Source organism: Eurosta solidaginis, chromosome 3 (assembly GCF_040869045.1).
Source record: "Eurosta solidaginis isolate ZX-2024a chromosome 3, ASM4086904v1, whole genome shotgun sequence".
Taxonomy (NCBI): Eukaryota; Metazoa; Arthropoda; class Insecta; order Diptera; family Tephritidae; genus Eurosta; species Eurosta solidaginis.
The window spans coordinates 255,079,150-255,097,927 of NC_090321.1; the positions used below are offsets into that span (position 1 = coordinate 255,079,150).

The 18,778-nt window shown below is 37.9% G+C and overlaps 1 protein-coding gene across 9 annotated transcripts in view; it reads right to left on the minus strand.

Moving 5' to 3' along the window:
* The window catches only part of tou (toutatis), a 252,314-nt gene that overhangs the window by 100,291 nt on the left and 133,245 nt on the right, over window positions 1–18,778 (minus strand). The gene's annotated exons all lie outside the window — the stretch shown is intronic.

An 18,778-nucleotide genomic window follows, 5' to 3' on the forward strand; every position in this document is an offset into this window, starting at 1 on the left:
CTAAAAGCCAGAAAATAATGAGGTAGGTCCTAGGTACTAGCCATCACACTCATCAATCTAGGGAGTTGAACAGACAATTAAATAAAAGCGTTGGGCGCGTGAAATTTCCAAAAAATTTGAGGCATAGCAAAAACTTATTAAGGTTCAGTTGGTCTTATATATGACTATCAATGGAAATTTGACGCGTCCAAAGCTTTTATTTAATTGTCTGACCAACGCCCTAGATTGATGTGGAGTGCGATGGCTAGTACCTAGGACCTCCCTAATTATTTTCTAGCTTTCAGTATCATTATTACTCCATGTAAGTATTGCAGTGTTTGGCAAGCGCTCCGAATGTATTTCTGCCATGAAAAGCTCTCAGTGAAAACTCATCTGCTTTGCAGATGCCGTTCGGAGTCGGCATAAAACATGTACGTCCCGTCCGGCTAATTTGTAGGGAAAATCAAGAGGAGCACGACGCAAATTGGAAGAGAAGCTCGGCCTAAAATCTCTTCGGAGGTTATCGCGCGTTAAATTTATTTTTTATTTATTTATAAGTATTGTTTTCAATAAAATCTTTTAACTAAATTTTTTTTTTATTTTTTTATTTTCAAGTTTTTAGTCTTTATCTAATTGCCTATTATTTGTCATTCTATTTAGTTCATTTAGTGACTCATTATTACAAGGAATCTTTCCTGACAATTTGTTACAATCTAAGTCCTCAATACATAATCCTTCCAAATACTTTACTCGACTCTGCGCCACGTATGCTTGTCCCTCCTCGAACTCCAAAATATTTTGATGTCACTTCTTCCGGACTGTATGTAATATTTGTTCTATGAGCCAAATCGGACATCATAGGTCGCTTTCTATTCATGTATGTATTATGTGTTCCAAATATGGACCAAATCGGACCACAAATACGATTTTTTTGAATATCTCGATCCTTGCGCCACCTAGCGGCGATTTTTTGCATGATCGCTTTCTATTCTTATATGTATTATGTATTCCAAATATGAGCCAAATCGGACCACAAATACGATTTTTGTGAATACCTCGATCCTTTCGCCACCTAGCGGCGTTTTTTTCATAGGTCGCTTTCAATTTTTGTATGTAATATGTGTTCCAAATATGAGCTAAATCAGAGCACAAACACGATTTTTGTGAATACCTCGATCCTTGCGCCACCTAGCGGCGATTTTTTCTTATTATTGCATTGTCATCGGGTTCTGAACTACATATATTCCAAGTTTCAAGCTTTTAGCTTATCGGGAAGTTAATTAAATTTCAATTACAAAATTCGTGCCGGCCAGCCAGCCAGCCAGCCTAGCCTGTCAATTCAAGCTAAATGAAACCATTTAAAAATCTTTGAACCTATTCAAATGCGGCACAGTGTATCTACAAACTAAGTATTTAAATGCATTGTACTCATAAATATATGGATAGGAGTAACTGCCAGTGTTTTTCTGCCATTGGCATGTCGCGAATTTTTTTGTTTTTCTTTTTTTGCTTAAATGTTGCCTTTCGCAATTGTTGTTATTGTTATGCGTATATTGCTGCGTAACAGCAAATGAGCGTGCGAACAAGTTGAGGTCGTCCGTTGGCTCCGCTCCTACCCACCACCAACAACATGCTCCACACACATAAGTCAACGCACTACACACGGTCGTCTTGTTCCCCCTTCCATGTCGTCGTCATCTGCATCAGTCACCAGCAATAAACGATGTGGTGGCTATGGTGGTGGTGGTATCGCCATCTTGTAAGTCGCCATCCTACATCATTTAATTCAAGCAACTGAAGTGGAGCAGCAATGCGAGTGGCGCAGGTTGTTGACTACTAGACTTCCTCAAGTAAAATTGGGAAAAATAAGGAATGGAAGTACGTAACCACAATTCAAGGAAGAAAGGAATTGAAAGCAAATAAAGTTAAAGAAAAACCTCAACCGAAAGAAGCTAGAATCAAGTAAATAAGCAGACATTATGGCTAAGAAAACTGACCCTTCGCCAGCAGATCTTTTCTTTAAGCAAAGCTGCACCTGCTGTCACTTGCCGTCATGGAGTCATGGGATTAAGACAAACGGATGGTACTATAATGCAATGCTTCAATGCAATAATTATGTATATACGGTGTGCGATTCTTCAGAATATTATATTCGATATTAGAGCATCTATTCAATTGTCCAACAAATATATCAGCTACTTGATGGTATGAAATTCGTATGGTAGGTAATTCTTAGTAGAAATAATGCTTAGGGTTGTGTTTGTGGAAAGCTGCCTGAAGACCATAAGGCTAGCTAGCTATAAAATGGAAGTCAATGTTGACGCGCTACTAACTGCTGCTCAGGTTATCAGTGTAATGCCAATTTCACACAGAGGTTTAATGAAATAGTTAGTCAAGTTTTCTACATTAAAGCCCTAATTGAACTCAATCTTCCATACAAAATACAAATTCTTAATTATCTCATTATTGCTTTATTGAATGCCTAATCGAGTGAAAATCCAGTCGGTTTTGCTTGGTGCTTCGAATTTTATTGTCAATGTAACAAATGGCAATCAAAAATAAATTATTTTCAATAATTTACGAAAAATAGAAAAACAAGAAAAAATGTAAAATTTAATTATCGCTGCATTTGCTGCAAAAGATAATCACCCCAATTCTAAACGAAAATTCCGTGCGAGTTTTTCCCTTCTCCCATTCCTCGTATTCTAAATAAAAATTCCTTGTGAATTTTTTCACTTCTCCCTTTCCTCCTATTCTGAACAATGTTCGAAAAAGCGGAAACCGGTTATGGGAGAAAAGTAGGTATTATGAACGTGAGGGAGAGGGAGATTTCTCTGCCATTTCATAGGAGTTTTTTCACTTGTTAAATTAAAGGGAATGCATCAAAATAGTTAAAGGAAATTGGTTATTTTAAGAAAGAACACTTATTTGTACAAATTTGTGCTAAAATATGTATTTACATTCTACCACAATATTCTCACTGTTAATACAACAACAACAACAACCACAATATACTTTAAGTCGAAAAATATATCATAAGCAACGGAAGAGCTCTTCGCATATTTGATGCAGCCATCCAGAAATTACGCAAGGATTTTTTAAGAAGGCTTAAATAGATTTTGGCATATGGCGAAAGGCGAACTCAACTCGACTTGGCCGCCAGAAAATTGCTTTGCAGAATGAATGCATGCAACTCCGGCGGATTTGTGTTATCCCGCCGTCTTCTTCTTCTTATGCTCCTCTGTTGATGTTGCTGGGGCACCAATTCATTACTCATTTCAGTGAATACCACATAAAATGCAATACTGTGCATTGTTTATACCTTATTTCTTAATTTGAAACAAATTGGCAACAATAATTAAACTTTACAATTTTTTAAACAAAATAAGAAATGCGCAACGAAATTTCAATTGACAAAACAGCTGACTTCGAAAATTCGAAATTCCTATTCCACAATTATTCTTCTCCCTAGGAGAAAAGAATTGGAGGAATTTTTCCGCGGGAAAAAAACCCGCGAGAACAAAATTCCGCGAGAATATTTAGAATCGGTCTGAATATGGCTTTTTCGAAAATAAGCACATATTTGGTTAGGTGCAACATCTATGGGTAGCTGCGCATGCATTGTATTTTGATTGTATTTGTAATTAAGAAGGAAACGGCAGATTTCCTGCTGACAGATGCTCGTTTAAAGAAGCAAAAGGCCTTGTATGAAAATGGAAACTTAATTATTTCATTAAATAAAATTGTGATTGCGATTAAGTTTCTGTGTGAAAACGGTATAACCGTAATATGTCAACTAAGTGATCTTAAAATTCTCCACTATCTCATTCTTCTCACGACAGCAAAGGCAATCAATCGTGCCTGATTCTAAAAAAGCCAAGGCAGATTACCAATTACACGGTGCTACAAAAACAATGTAACACACTTTTGAAGTGACCCAGTTTACGTTGTAGGTCATGAAAATGTGTTTCAAAATTGTCTAACACCCCCAAATTTTCGTATTATTGTCCAAAAACCGTTTTTCGTCTAATGCGCGCACTCTAACAATCATAACATCGTCATGTTTTAACCGATTTTCGATCGCTTTACGGTTTTGGTAAGAAGAAGATTCAAGTTTTTAGCCGATATATATTTGTTTATACTTTATACAAAACAATTGGGACATTTTCCAAAAGTTATCTAAGATTTACCCATTTTTGCCCCGTTTTTCATAGTTCGACTTCTTTTTTATGTAACATGTCATAAAAAAAATTTCTTTTTTACATTCATTCTGAAAGAACTATTTATCCCGAGTAAGAAAAGTCACGTGTTATCAAAATCGGTTGATAAATGTTTAAGTTCCGACGCTTATTGTAAAGAAACAAATTAATAAAAAAATTCTAACTATCATAGGTCTGTACTCTGTTAGTTGCTGTGAATCACATGTATAAATTGAAAATATTTTCACTTAGTTTTGTAAAATTAAAAAATTTAAATTAGAAAATTAAACTCGTGTAAAGGTCTATCGCTGTTTTATTTTTTATACAATGTGTGGTAATCGCAACAAGTTTTTTTTATATCTGTGGTTTGTTCGTTGACAAGCAACATCACGTAAAACAAGTAAGGAAGGCTAAGTTCGGGTGTAACCGAACACTATATACTCAGCTGAGAGCTTTGAGACAAAATAAGGGAAAATCACCATGTAGGAAAATGAACCTAGGTAACCCTGGAATGTGTTTGTATGACATGTGTATCAAATGAAAGCTGTTAATGATTATTTTAAAAGGGAGTGGGCCTTAGTTCTATAGGTGGACGCCTTTTCGAGATATCGCAATAAGGGTGGACCAGGGGTGACTCTAGAATGTGTTTGTACGATATAGGTATCAAATTAAAAGTATTAATGAAGGTTTTAGAAGGGAGCAGTCCTTAGTTGTATATGTGAAGGCGTTTTCGAGATATCGACCAAAATGTGGACCAAGGTGACCCAGAACATCTTCTGTCGGGTACCGCTAATTTATTTATATATGTCATACCACGAACAGTATTCCTGCCAAGTTTCCAAGGGCTTTTGATTTCGCCCTGCAGAACTTTTTCATTTTCTTCTACTTAATATGGTAGGTGTCACACCCATTTTACAAAGTTTTTTCTTAAGTTATATTTTGCGTCAATAAACCAATCCAATTACCATGTTTCATCTCTATTTTCATATTTGGTACAGAATTATGGCATTTTTTTCATTTTTCGTAATTTTCGTTATCGGAAAAGTGGGCGTGGTCATAGTCGGATTTCGGCTATATTTTATACCAAGATAAAGTGACTTCAGATAAGTACGTGAACTAAGTTTAGTTAAGATATCCATTTTCGAAGAAAACAGTTATCGTCATAGAAGCTATGTCCCTACCAAATTTCACAAGGATTGGTAAATTTTTGTTCGACTTATGGCATTAAAAGTATTATAGACGAATTAAATGAAAAAGGGCGGAGTTACGCCCATTTGGAAATTTTCTTTTATCTTTGTATTTTGTTGCACCAAATCATTACTGGAGTCGAATGTTGACATAATTAACTTTTATACTGAAAGGATATAAAATTTTTTGTTAAAATTTGACTTAAAAAAAATTCTTTTTTTAAAGTGGGCGTGTTCGTCATTCGATTTCGCTAATTTTTATTTAGCACACATATAGTAATAGGAGTAACATGCCTACAAATTTCATCATGATATCTTCAACGACTGCCAAATTACAGCTTGCAAAACTTTTAAATTACCTTCTTTTAAAAGTGGTCGGTGCCACGCCCATTGTCCAAAATTTTACCAACTTTCTATTCTGCGTCATAAGGTCAACCCACCTACTAAGTTTCATCGCTTTATCCGTCTTCGGTAATGAATTATCGCACTTTTTCGGTTTTCCGAAATTTTCGATATCGAAAAAGTGGGCGTTATATACCGATTTCGTTCATTTTAAATAGCGGTCTGAGATGAGTGCCCAGGAACTTACATATACATACTCAAGTTATCGTGTTTACGGGCAGACGGCCGGACGGACGGACATGGCTAAATGAATTTCTTTTTTTCGCCCAGATCATTTTGATCATTTTGCCGTTACGGGGTACCGTTATGCGAACAAAATTAATATACTCTTTGAGCTCTGCTCAACTGAGTATAAACATTTTAATTACCGTGACCCCGCCCTTTTTAGTTAGATTCTATATAATATTTTATAATATTTATTTAAAAATTTGCGAAATCAGCTGGAACCTCTGTCCTTCTGTCAGACCGCCCGTTAGCACGATCAATTGAGCAAAAATAGAGATATCTACACCAAATGTGGTACGCAGGCTTAACCCAACTCAAAATTTTATGGCAGTGAAAATAATCGAAATCAGAATTCAACCACGCCTACTTTTTCGATATTAAAAATTTCGAAAAAATGGTTAAAATGTTGTTGAAGTTAATGAAGATTTTGAAAATGTGCTTCAATTTGGACCGATTACATCACGGGCAGAACAATGTATCTACTAGAGAAGTTTTTTCCCGAGAGCTTCAAGGGGCATCCCATCTTTCCATGATCCCGACCCCAACATCAAGGCAGATATGATGAGTTACTTATAGAAAGCGACTTTTGTTCGTCCATAGAGGCCTATACTTATTTACATACCAATTTTGCCTCTTGTAAAAGCATTGTAAAAGCACCCGCAAACGAAGTAGCGCAAAGGAACGATTGTCGCCCTTACATACCTACTACTAAAGAAGTAGTTGTAGCAATTTTATGTATAACAATGGCGACAGCAGGAAAAGCAAGAACAATGTCACATTCATCAGGAATATGGAAACAACAAGAAAGACAGTACTGAGAAAGAATATACATTAGACTGGGTCGATTTATTAACCGATATCGCGCCATCGATTTTTCGATATGATTTGGGCTCAGGAAAAAAATATTCCACTACGCATACCTAAAACAATAGTTATCGAGCCTGCGAAAAAAAAAAATGGCGAAAGGGTAAATTTTTCGACCAAAACACTCCCCAAAACCCAAAAAATATTTTTTTTTCAAAAAACTGTTATCGCCAAAATTTTTACAACAGTTTTAAAAAAAAAAATATTTTTTGGGTTTTGGGGAGTGTTTTGGTCGAAAAATTTACCCTTTCGCCATTTTTTGTTTCACAGGCTCGATAACTATTGTTTTGGGTAGTGGAACTTTTTTTCCTGAGCCCAAATCCTATCGAAAAATCGATGACGCGATATCGGTTAATTTTCGTCCATACAAATCGACCCAGGTTAATATGCATATAACAACCATTCAAAATAAGTAAAGTGCAAGCGGAAAGAATCATTATGGTAAATATGTTAAAGAAAATATGCAGACTGCTACATGCAGTGCACTATCTTCCAAAGACATATAACTCAAAAATTTGCATTTTTGATATTTTTCGATACCTAGTACAGTATTATCTAGGTAAGTGGTTCTCTTAACAAGATGACGTACATATACATATATATTTATTTGCCTTAACTTGCGCTAGAGACTAGTAAATATACGCAATATTATTTGAGTTCGATTTGCTTTTAAGATTTTGAGTTATGCTTTTGTGCACTTCGTAATGCCATTTGTTATTGTAGATCAGTTTGTATGTAGAAACTTGAACTCCCCAAAGAAGTTCTGCGGTGTTGCAAACTGTGGTGCTGAGCTCGTTTTGCATGTTGGAAAAATCGTGAACGCTGGCAATGGTATGCAGCAGGGAACCAACAATAACAACTACAACAACAACGACATTAAATGTAGTCGCAACTGAGAATGCAACTGGAGTTTATTACAGGGACCGATTTTAAAAGTTATTTTTTTTTTTTTTAGTGAAAAAGTCCGGGTCAAAAAATCGTCCCAAGTGAAATTCTATGGAACCCCCGGGATACCACCCATAGCATTTTCATCACGAACCAAGCATCCCTCTGCAAAAAGTCGTGCGATAAATCTCTAAGGAGAGTGGTCTCCTATTGGTCTCTTTTGTCTACATTGGGGCATAATTGATCCCTTATAGTTCTTTTGGGTACAATCTATGTAACCCATTTTAAAAAAGATTAAAAAAAATGGCCCCGAAATGAGCAAAATAAAAAATATTACAGGTGATTGATTCGAATTATTTTAGAAAATGCAGAGCCTTATACCAAATCTGAATGACTCGGACCATATGTTTCAATATCGTCGACCCATATTTCTTGGAATGAGTCGGGGACTTAATAATACTTTTACTAAGATGTATTTGACAATCTTTTGCAAGTTTTAATATTGTGTTTAAAGCCCGCTTTTTTTAGTACAAGTTCAACTCAGTTTGTCAGTTAAACTATGCTTAAGCCCAACAAACATTTAGGTGAGAAAACGATTAGAAGACGTATCGAATTCTAATTACTTCCCTAAGGTAGAAGGTTAGAGGACGATTTGCGAAACTGTCGCGAATTATCGCATTCTCGACAAAAAGGGGACTTCGTTCTCGATATCGAGAAAAGGGTTAGAATTCTAATCGAATTCTAACGTCAAATTCTAATGAGTTTCTAATGAGAATTTTGACGTGATGCGCAATTAAGTTCAATTATTTAAAATCAGCGAAATTTTCATTGTTTCATTATATCAAATACATTTATTTGGTTATAATCTTATGTATTAAGAATGAACATATTTCAAAGGCTTTTTCTATTATAATAAAAAATCAAATCGTACTTAAAGATTGAGCTCAGAGTTGGTTTGAGGTACGGATGAGGAAGCGTTTTCCTCATGCCATTCAAATAGCAGTTCAATAATCTGCTCCCTTTCCTTTTTTAACTTTTTTTGATTAATTTTCACTTACTAGTATTTATTATTATGAATAAAAAAACTTATTTCGCAACTTGTAATATTTCCACTATTTGTTTGTATAACACTAAGAATTAGTGATCATGTCGTGCAAATAATCGATAACTGTGACAATAATCAAAACATCGCATTTCTCGTGTTATTTGAATCGTTTCACAGTCTAATTCTAACCTAGTTCTCTAACCTAGCTTTCGATTCGAAAAGCATTAGAGAACTACATTAGAATTCTAATATAAAATTACAATATTTCTCTAACGTTAGAAACTGTGTTTGCTGGGAACTTATTCTATAGTTTTTTTCACTCTACTTTAACTGAAGTTTAAGCTGAGCTTAAACGGCCTATCTGGCAGGGTTAAACTCTAGTTAACCTATCAGTTATTTGCATTCGTTCGAAATGGCGTCAAATATACCCAACATGCACCCAAAGAGGTTGCTAATGTAGAGGAACTGGAGGAGTCGAATGAATTCCTAACAAGGACGCTTATGACTGCGTATAACAAAGCTTGCCCTCTAAGAAGATTCAGAGGAAAAGCAAAGCCGCCATGGTGGAGCAATGAGCTGAGTCTTCTAAGAAGACAGGTAAAAGAAATGTTTAAACTCGCAAAGACCGCGGAAAGCGAAGCGTGTCGGGACGAGTACAGGGATCTACTGAGGATCTACAAGCGTGAAATTACCAGGGCGAAGAGAAACTCATGGAAAAGTTTCTGTACGGACATAGAATGCTCCAGTGAAACAGCACGGTTGAAAAAAGTCCTAGCAAAGGGAAACATAGTCCAGGGACTAATAAAGAAAGAGAACGGGGAATGGTCACGTGATAGTGAGGAATCCCTTGAGGTGCTTCTCGATACACATTTCCCATCGGGAGACGGTTTAGAAGAACCAGCAGACATCACTCACACTTCGATCACGGAGCTAGTGGTGCCGGGCTTGGTGACCGATACCAAGATCGAGTGGGCAGTGAAGACGTTTTCTAAGTTTAAATCGCCGGGCCCAGATGGTATATTCCCGGCCATGCTACAAGTCTCAAGTAGGGCGGTCGTGGAATGGCTTAAAATAATATTCGATGGGTGCATAAGACTGAATCATGTACCGCACTCTTGGAGAACTGCTCGTGTAGCTTTTCTACCAAAGGCGGGGAAGATCGGTCACGTGTATCCCAAAGACTATAGACCCATTAGCTTAACATCATTTCTGCTCAAAACCTTTGAGAGGCTGATAGATGTGTACATAAAGTCCAACGTGGATGAAAAGCTGCTCTCCACAACACAGCATGCGTACACCAAAGGCAAGTCGGTAGACACCGCATTGCATAGGGTGGTAATAAGCATAGAGAAATCCTTGGAATATAAGGAGTATGCTCTAGGAGTCTTCTTGGACATTGCCGGGGCTTTCAATAATGTTGCAAAATGGGCGATTATGGATGGTCTTAATTACATTAAAGTACATCCTGCCTTAATCAGATGGATCGGCTGCATGTTAAATTGCAGAAAGATTACATCACAATGGGGATTGTACGAGGCCACGAAATCAGTGGACAGGGGCACGCCGCAAGGAGGGGTGCTATCACCTCTGCTGTGGACACTGGTCATCAACCAACTGCTCAGGCAATTCGATGAGGGACCCGTAAAACTTACGGCTTACGCAGATGACGTTGCAATTGTCATAAGTGGAAAATGCCTTCCAACGATTAGTTCTTTGATGGATCGGGCGCTTCGGGATATTCATACCTGGGCATGTAATGTCGGGCTGAAAGTCAATGCGGAGAAGACGGATATGGTCTTGTTTACAAAGAGGTACAAGGTCCCAAATTGGACCAGGCCTAAGTTAGGAGCGGTGACCTTACAGGAGAAACCTTGCACAAAATATCTAGGAATCATCCTAGACAGTAAGCTGTCATGGAAGCTCAACGTGGAGGAGAGGGTCAAGAAGGCCTCAACGGCACTCTATGCATGTAAAAGAATGCTGGGGTGTACGTGGGGCCTATCGCCCTCTCTTTCTCATTGGGTTTTTATAGCGATTGTAAGCCCTATTCTATACTATGGAGTTCTTGTTTGGTGGAAAGCCACACAAAAAACAACATACCTCAAAAAATTAGAGGGGGTATGCAGACTATCGATGCTTTGCATTACGGGAGCCCTGAAAACAACCCCGACGGCTGCACTGTATGCCATTCTGCACATTCCACCTGTAGACCTGGTAGCAAAGAACAAAGCGTTAACGACCGCAACCAGGCTCGATGCTTCGGGGCAGCTTGAGCGCCGACCATATGGCCATAGTAGTATAGCGTCCTCAGTCATAAGACGAACAGACTACATGATTCCCTACCTGCACTTTGAGGGAGATCTCAAGGCCACAATAGAGGTGGACGGTTGGCGCAAGGGTGCGCAAATGGCGGACGAGGCGATACATGTGTACACCGATGGTTCCAAAATAGTGGAAGGAGTAGGGTCTGCGGTATACTGCGCTGATCCGGAATTAAGCAGATCCTACAGGCTGCCGGATTACTGTAGCGTTTTCCAAGCGGAAATATTAGCCGTAACCAAAGCAGTAGAAACCCTGGAAGAGAATAGCTTAAGCTGCAACCGTGTTAACTTTTATATTGACAGTCAAGCAGCAATTAAGGCAATAATCTCGCATAGCACAGCATCTAAATGCGTGTTAGAGTGTAAGCAGTCTCTGGAGAGAATCGGGACAGGGAGAAGCATACATCTATATTGGGTCCCAGGGCATATGGGAATAGATGGGAATGAAAAAGCGGACGAATTAGCTAAAAAGGGCGCATCCCTTGAAGCTTGCTCCGTAGACGTCCCAATTAGATTGGCCGAGATTAAGCGAAGGCGAGAGGTGCACATGATCCACCAAGCAGAAAAGGCGTGGGTTCAAGCGCGGGGCTGTAAAGTGTCGAAGATTATGTGAAGGTCTTACAGCCTTAGACTAACACAGTTGCTTCTATCATTAAAAAGAGAGGACTGTAGACTCATGACGGGTATTCTGACTGGACACTGCCTTCTGGCGTCACATGCCTTCAAATTAGGCTTGGTCAGTGATAGCAGGTGCAGGAAGTGCGGGTTGGAGGAGGAAATGATCGAGCACGTTCTGTGCTCGTGCCCTGCACTTGCCAGGCTAAGACTCCAGCTATTAGGAGTGATACAGCTGTCAGATCTAGAAGCAGCAAGTGGCTTAAGTCCTAGGAAGCTTCTAGTATTTGCCAAGAGGACGGAGTTATTTTATAACATAGGTCCCGGTTTTTGATAGGGTTTTTCAGTATGGTCGTTAAAACAAACTTCTGGTAACACTACGGACTCAATCAGTCTATGTGAGGTCCTCATGGACCGGCCAGTTCAACCTACCTACCCAACATGCATTTGGGCTTGAGTACCATCAGAGCTCATGTTGATAAATAGGCATACTTCTAAAATCTCTAGAGTAGTTTCGAAGCAGTCGCTTAACGCGAGAAAAATAGCGTACTCAGCAAAAGAGGGAATTTTTTATAAAGCAAAAGATGCTATTACATATACATTTCCCAAAATTTCTCAAAGATTGGATAATAATTTGATAATGATAATGACGTTGGAGATCAACTCGAGAACTCTAAATTTTACAAAATTTCTCAAAGGTTGGATAATGATTGCAGAATGAAAAAAAACTACATGGTTTAATAATAATTAAATAATGATGTTGGATATAACCTCCGGAACTAGAAATATATTTCGTTGGAGAAATATTTTTTCCATGTTTGTTGGGTAAACAAAAACCCGCTGTTGTCGTATCTACAAATTATCTAGATAATAAAGAACCAATGTTGGCGTACAAAAAAGCCTACCTCAAAGGCGGCCTTAAACTGTGATTGACAAAAAAGCTCAGTAATTTAACTCGAGTTTAAACGTGACTAGAGTTTAAGCAAACTTAGTTTAAGCTTAGCTTAATCAACTATTTAAAAACCGGGCCTTATTATAAAAGGATTAACAGTTTGGGTCCCTGGTTTATTAAAGAAAATGTAATCAAAGAAAAAGTTGCAAAATATAAAAATGAATAAACCAACAAAAAAACACAATAAAAACGCACGCACGCAAGCAAACAAACAAGCGCTGACCAGACGCCAGACGTTTGAAGTGTTTCATATATTGTTGTTGTTTTGTTGCAATACTCAGCTGAGCAGAGCTCACAGAGTATATTAACTTTGTTCGCATAACGGTAATCCGTAACGGCATAAACTAATCGAGATAGATATGGACTTCTATATATCAAAATGATCTGGATGAAAAAAGAAATTCATTTAGCCATGTCCGTCCGTCCGTCTGTCCGTCCGTCTGTAAACACGATAACTTGAGTAAATTTTGAGGTATCTTGATGAAATTTGGTATGTGGGTTCCTGGACGCTCATTTCAGATCGCTATTTAAAATGAACGAAATCGGACTACAAACACGCCCACTTTTTCGATATCGAAAATTTCGAAAAACCGAAAAAGTGCGATAATTCATTACCAAAGATGGATAAAGCAATGAAACTTGGTAGGTGCATTGACCTTATGACGCAAAATTGAAAATTAGAAAAATTTCGGACAATGGGCGTGGCACCGCCCACTTTTAAAAGAAGGTATTTTAAAAGTTTTGCAAGCTGTAATTTGGCAGTCGTTGAAGATATCATAATGAAATTTGGTACGCACGTACTCCTATTACTGTATGTGTGCTAAATAAAAATTAGCAAAATTGGATAACGAACACGTCCACTTAAAAAAAAAAAATTTTTTAAGTAAAATTTTAACAAAAAATTTAATATCTTTACAGTATAAAAGTAAATTATGTCAACATTCGATTCCAGTAAATGAAAAAGTTCTGCAGGGCGAAATCAAAAACCCTTGGAATCTTGGCAGGAATACTCTTCATGGTATGACATATACAAATAAATTTGCGGTACCCGGCAGAAGATGTTCTGGGTCACCCTGGTCCACATTTTGGTCGATATCTCGAAAACGCATTCACATATACAACTACCACCACTCCCTTTTAAAACCCTCATTAATACTTTTAATTTGATACCCATATCGTACAAACACATTCTAGAGTCACCCTAGGTTCATTTTCCTACATGGTGATATTCCTTTATTTTGTCTCCAAAGCTCTCAGCTGAGTATGTAATGTTCGGTTACCACCCGAACTTAGCCTTTCTTACTTGTTTTTGCTGTCTTTATACAACATACATACATACAAACAGGTACCCTCAAATGAGCGTGCAAATTTCATTTAAAAATGCTGCATTTACGGTTGTTTTAATTTTTTGTTGTTTCTGTTTTTAATGTATCTTTTTCCAACGTGGACGACGTTGCTTTTATTTAATTGCACTTATAGATGTGTAAATATGTATTATTACAGTTTTTTTTTATTGCAGTCGCCTTTAGACACCTTTTTACGTATGCAACGCACGCATTGTGACGCGATGTTGCAACGACTGTTATAATCGGTTTCGAGTTTGTGTTGTTATGCACAGATATATGAACTGACTTGCATCGATGAAAGTGCAATACCGCGTAACAACATATTTGAAGGGGTACAGTAAACTATAACAAAAAAAAAAAAATATTCGAAAAAAAAACATTCCCTAAAGCTTATGTTGAGAAGACCTCGCAACAAATGTTTTACTCTTCTTCTAAATACAACCGTAGTTGTTTTCTTTATTATAAATTGACTATTTGAAATCTGATTTCATTCCATCTACATAAGTTCATTGAGCTATAAACTCGTTATCATAGAGTTTTTAAACTGAACGCTTTTTTTATCCCTTAAAGTATGCTTCTCGTTTCACTAAACTATAAAAAATGACTATGAAAAAAGTTCTGCAGAGCCGAACATTACATACTCAGTTGAGAGCTATGGAGACAAAATAAGGGAAAATCACCAGGTAGGAAAATGAACCTAAGGTAACCCTGGAATGTGTTTTTATGACATGGGTATCAAATGGAAGGTATTAAAGAGTATTTTAAGAGGGAGTGGGCGATAGCTCTATAGGTGGACGCCATTTAGGGATATCGCCATAAAGGTGGAGCAGGGGTGACTCTAGAATTTGCTTGTACAATATGGGTATCAAACGAAATGTGATAATGAGTATTTTAAAAGGGAGTGGGCCTTAGTTCTATAGGTGGACGCCTTTCGAGATATCGCCGTAAAGGTGGACCAGGGGTGGCTCTAGAATATGTTTGTACGATATGGGTATCAAATGAAAGGTGTTAATGAGTATTTTAAAAAGGAGAGGGCCTTAGTTCTATAGGTGGACGCCTTTTCGAGATATCGCCATAAAGGTGGACCAGGGGTGACTCTAGAATTTGTTTGTACGATATGGATATCAAATGAAAGGTGTTAATGAGTATTTTAAAAAGGAGAGGGCCTTAGTTCTATAGGTGGACGCCTTTTCGAGATATCGCCATAAAGGTGGACCAGGGGTGACTCTAGAATGCGTTTGTACAATATGGGTATCAAACGAAAGGTGTTAATGAGTATTTTAAAAGGGACTGGGCCTTAGTTCTAAGGGTGGACGCCTTTTCGAGATATCGCCATAAAGGTGGACCAGGGGTGACTCTAGAATTTGTTTGTATGATATGGGTATCAAATGAAAGGTGTTAATGAGTATCTTAAAAGGGAGTGGGCCTTAGTTCTATAGGTGGACGCCTTTTCGAGATATCGCCATAAAGGTGGGGCAGGGGTGACTCTATAATGTCTTTGTACGATATGAGTATCAAACTAAAGGTATTAATGAGGGTTTTAAAAGGGAGTGGTGGTAGTTGCATATGTGAAGGCGTTTTCGAGATATCAACCAAAATGTGGAACAGGGTGACCCAGAAGATCATCTGTCGGGTACCACTAGTTTATTTATATATGTAGTACCACGAACAGTATTCCTGCCATTTCTTCTACTTAATATGGTAGGTGTCACACCCATTTTACAAAGTTTTTTCTATAGTTATATTTTGCGTCAATAAACCAATCATCCCTTTTTTCGTATTTCGTAGAGAATTATGACATTTTTCGTAATTTTCGATATCGAAAAAGTAGGCGTGGTCATAGTCGGATTTCGGCCATTTTTTATACCAATACAAACTGAGTTCATATAAGTACGTGCACTGAGTTTAGTAAAGATATATCGATTTTTGTTCAAGTTATCGTGTTATTACTGGAGTTGAATGTTGACATAATTTACTTATACAGTGTAAAGATATTAACTTTTTTTTAAATTTGAATTTAAAAAAAAAATTTTTTTAAAGTGGGCGTGGTCGTTCTCCGATTTTGCTAATTTTTAGTAAGCATATATATAGTAATAGGAGTAACGCTCCTTCCAAATTTCATCATGATATCTTCAACGGCTGCCAAATTACAGCTTGCAAAACTTCTAAATTACCTTCTTTTAAAAGTGGGCGGTGCCACGCCCATTGTCCAAAATTTCACTAATTTTCTATTCTTCGTCATAAGTCCAACTAACCTACCAAGTTTCATCGCTTTATCCGTCTTTGGTAATGAATTATCGCACTTTTTCGATTTTTCGAAATTTTCGATATCGAAAAAGTGCGCGTGGTTATTGTCCGATTCGTTCATTTTAAATAGCGATCTAAGATGAGTGCCCAGGAAGCTACATACCAAATTTCATCAAGATACCTCGAAATTTACTCAAGTTATCGTGTTAACGGACAGACGGACGGACGGACATGGCTCAATCAAATTTTTTTTCGATACTGATGATTTTGATATATGGAAGTCTATATCTATCTCGATTCCTTTATACCTGTACAACCAACCGTTATCCAATCAAAGTTAATATACTCTGTGAGCTCTGCTCAACTGAGTATAATAAACGAGTTATGTAAACTAAAAACTCTCTTTGAATGTATTGGCAAGGATAAAAAGAAATTTGTTGGCGGGATTCCCTCAGCATAAATTTAGGGTCGGTCTTCTAAATGTATTTATGCCGTATGGGGACCAAACAAGTAAAAGAAAAGCGATTGTTAAAAATCAAAATTTATAAATAAAGGCGCGGCGATGCCGTTATGCCGCTCCTTTTCAATTTTTCTTTCTTTCTATATCAAAAACAAAAAACACTGCCCGTAAATTCCAGCTATCGCTAACGCCAAAACTCCATGAAAAGTATGCAACATTAAGTTCCATGTGGTCACTAGGAATAACCGCCGAACTCCCATACTTTTACATAGTATTACGCATGGACCCAGATAGTTTGTTGATAGGTTAGAAATTATTAGTTTTCAATCTACCATCCATATCTCTTAATTGAAAAAATAAGAATTGTATTGTTGATGATGTCGGAATGGATGGGACTCCGAGCACCATAGTAGAAGTTTGTTGACAGGTGTAAAATTACTACTTCCGATTATTACTTCTCTAGGTTGCGTCTTTCTTTTCCGATACGGTCCTACTTTACTCATGGCCCTAGCTGTTTTGCCGGCTATCCTCTCTCTCCTATGATGCCCGTAGCCTAACACCTATATATCGTTTATCTAACTCGGCTCCTTTCTTCCATCTTCGTGTATTGATACCGCTCCCACACACCGTGCAGCGTACGTACCCAGAGTTGCCTTTTAGACAGAGTATTTGAGAAATTTGTGCCTACCTCCGGATTACATTACAACACCGAAAATTGCTCTTAAAAAGCTGATGTTAGAAGCATGGTGAGAATTTATCGGCTGAACCGTGTACGTATCTTGACTGTTACAAGCTGATGGTTTGAGTTGATTTAGTGGCTTCGTTAAGTGGGCACCTCTTTTCATCAAGAGGCACTCAGGTAGTTACGGAGATATGCTAGAACCATATTTCCATATTAAGGTAAATAAGCCATGCTCAGTGGGGTGGGGAGTAACATCTCCCATATTGTGAGGAGTTCAATTGTCGACTGTAGGACGAAAGTTCCACAATTTGCATCCCAAAAACACTCACCAAAGACTTAAAAGAGTATTACAGATATGGAGAGCCTTTTGGTCCCTAGTCCTACTAAGCACACTGCCATCGACACGATTATTTTCCCCCCTACAACCTTCGGGTCTGTGGATTTTAGATACTTTTAGAGACAGACCCACCTTACCGCGGATGCTTTGTGAGATTATTTAAATTTGTTGTTTCATATCACCCGTCTTCTCTGTGGAAATACTTGGCGTGTCAGTCTATTTCCGTCTTTCGCTCTTAATTTCTCAAACGGTTATGTTAATGAGAGTTCTCATGCCTAGCCCCATCTTTGGCATTTGCGATTTGGCGGTAATGTCAACTTTTGCTCTAGAGCAACAAGCAGCCAAAACTATTAAGAGTTCACACATTCCAGGTGCGTCCGCTCAAATCAAAGTTCGTGGTACGTTTGGCGTGGTGTCCATCACACAAATTGTTCCTTTCCGCGGCTTGTTTTAATGTTTTCGTTGGATATGGTTAGTGTGTTCCAAATTAAGCGCACCATGCGGGCTGAAGTATTGGTGATAAATGTTTTACACAATTTTTTAGAAGGGGGAGGGGGGGGGAGGAATGTCAACTTCAGTTAGCCACTAAAACAGAGTATGTCAAAGTGACCCCATTGCAGTTTATTACTCTGAAAAAATATGAACAATAACTTAAATGAGAACAATTTTTAAAGAACAACATTCAGCACCGAATAGACAGAGAAATTAGCGTGAGGGGTAGGGGCGCGTCGTCAAATGGTTAATACGGTTGCGAGTGTCTCAACGATTTGATTTCTACGCGTCGACTACTCCTGAACAGACTGCTGGCGGCAGCAACACGTTGCACAAATAATCAGTTAAGCCGAAAATATGAACAGTAAACAATTTAAAAATGCAGAATACAACCGCAGTGTGACGACTAAAAGACCTGCCCTACCCACAGGCCGCAGAACGCGACAACTAAAATAATACTTTTGTATTGCAAATAAAGCGATAAAGTGGTATTTGTAGCTGTGCGACGGTGCAGCGTTGATTGGCAGTAGTGATAGCAGC